At 47.4% G+C, this 2,447-nt stretch overlaps 1 long non-coding RNA gene across 1 annotated transcript; it reads right to left on the bottom strand.

Annotated features, from left to right (window-relative positions):
* Window positions 1-345: 345 nt before the first annotated feature.
* Window positions 346-2,441, bottom strand: LOC125550538. Its single transcript, XR_007301662.1, has 2 exons — window positions 1,675-2,441; window positions 346-1,447 (listed from the first exon to the last, which is right to left on the bottom strand). It is a non-coding gene; the product is annotated as an uncharacterized LOC125550538 (long non-coding RNA).
* Window positions 2,442-2,447: the final 6 nt, after the last annotated feature.

Consider the following 2,447-nt stretch of genomic DNA (forward strand, 5'->3'; position numbering starts at 1 on the left):
TGGTATACCCAAAGCACTCCTACGGTATCCGGGAGTTACACGATCTCATGGTCTAAGGAAAAGATACTTTGACATTGGAAAACTCTAGCAAACGAACTATACGATCTTGTGCTATGTTTAGGATTGGGTCTTGTCCATCACATCATTCTCCTAATGATGTGATCTCGTTATCAATGACATCCAATGTCCATAGTCAGGAAACCATGACTATCTGTTGATCAACGAGCTAGTCAACTAGAGGCTTACTAGGGACATGTTGGTGTCTGTTATTCACACATGTATTACGATTTCCGGATAATACAAATTATAGCATGAATAAAGACAATTATCATGAACAAGGAAATATAATAGTAATGCTTTTATTATTGCCTCTAGGGCATATTTCCAACAAAAATGAGGGAAATCATGAGAGGAAACACGAGACAATCACTCAACCAACAAGAAATAGTCACACATGTGCTAGATCCTCGAGTACATAAAGTAAGATACACGATCCACAATCAACTAGGGACGATACATAGGTAGCCGGTTCTTCTCTGTGAGGAGGTCTTGAATCCACGGGGGGACCTTCCCTTAGAAACGGGGCTTGAATCCAAAGGGATCTTCCCCGAAGAGGCCACGGTCTCTCGCACGGAGGAGATCCGATATGGATGAGCGTAGCTCTATCTCTCAAATGAGCTAAACCAACGCTAACCCTAACTAGGAGGAGGGGGAGTAGTATATATAGTCTAAGTCATGAAGGGGTAAGTGGGAAAGGGATACATGGGCCTCTAGCCCAACTCTGCACGCAGGCAGGCGCCGGATGTCCGGGCTGGGGGCCGGATGTCCGGCCGTTCGTGAGACACCGGATGTCCGGGGCACTGGCCGGATGTCCGACCTAGAACAGGTCGTTTTGCTCTTCTCTGGATAGCCGTTGTCCGGATTTCCGGGGCGATGCCGGATGTCCGGCCTATTGACAGGCGCTGGATGTCCGGCTACTGAAGCTCTTCTGCGCATGCGCCGGATGTCCGGCCTCTGGCCCAGATATCCGGCCACTGTAGCTTCCAGCAGCTCCGTTTATTCCGTCTCCGCTTCCAGGCTTCCCTCATGGATGGTGTAGTTGTTCCTTGACGCTTGCACTCCTCCTCGTCGTCCGTAGTGTTCCGACAATACCTATGCATACACATGAGTGGAGTGTCAAGTAGTATACCATCCTCGAAGGTGTCAAGTGAGCACGTGTAAAGGAGATGATTCACCTTTGGGTATGTGAAGTAGATGCCACCCGTGTCACTCGCGGAACGGACTCTTGACATGGTAATGTCCATAGGATGCTCCGCATCACTACACGTATCCTACCCACACTACAACACCAAGTCCAAACGTAACCTAACTAGTAGAAAATATTCGACACAAACACAACAGCCTCTTCCTGTCGATGGCGCAATGACGCACGTCTTCTCCTTGATATCTTGTTTACGAATTAGCAGAGAGCAGGAATGAGATATTAGAATTCATAAAAACAATAATTGAAGTAATATGCTAGTTATGGCAGCTGCAGTTTCATGGTACTATGTTACCCTCGCATCTGTAACCTACACCAATCTCCTAGCCGACAGTAATCATTCTCAAAAAAAAAATTTGAGAGCAACCCATAGTAGCGAGTAGAGATATTACGACGGGATGCAGTATTCTCACATGCTTCTCACCGGGTAGGCGATCGGTGGGCGGCCGGAGGCAGACGACGGGGCCGTCATAGCCCTCGGTGGCCGGCAGCGAGAAGAGGGCGTTGGTGACGACCTGCACCAGCTCCATGGCCTTCCGCTTTCGCCCACCTTGGTTATGGTCAGCAACTCAGTGTTGATCGGCATGCTGCCCGCCGTTGCGGTGGCCATCACCATATGTGTCGAAGACACACATTAATCCTTCCACTGCCGCAAAAATAAGTTTACTCTGTTGGTTTGATGCAAATCGAACCTGTCCAACAAAGAGTGATAAATCAACACAACAATAACCGGTAACTGTTAAGCTTCATGCACTAGCCAACGCAACCAAAAGTCCGAACTGATGGAAAGGGCTAGTGCAATCCACATATACTGTAACACCCCCTCTCACGTGTGACGGGGAAGACAAGTCAACACGTGCAACCGGAAGAGAGCGACGGCGTGCGAAACTCACGTATGACTCAAGAGGCCTATACGTGGACACAAAGGGGGGCATCGGCAATTTTTAGATAAATTGCACAAACCAGGACTTGAACTCAAGACCTTAGCTCTGATACCATGTTAAGCTTCATGCACTAGCCAACGCAACCAAAAGTCCGAACTGATGGAAAGGGCTAGTGCAATCCACATATACTGTAACAGTAACCACCCAATCTAGAACCTGTACTGAATAAATATCATCTCACTGAAATGAAGTCAATACAAAAGTATAAATATTTTAGACAGTAATGCCAGCAAAAAATTTAA

The sequence above is a fragment of the Triticum urartu genome, chromosome 4 (genome assembly GCF_003073215.2).
Source record: "Triticum urartu cultivar G1812 chromosome 4, Tu2.1, whole genome shotgun sequence".
NCBI classification, from domain to species: domain Eukaryota; kingdom Viridiplantae; phylum Streptophyta; class Magnoliopsida; order Poales; family Poaceae; genus Triticum; species Triticum urartu.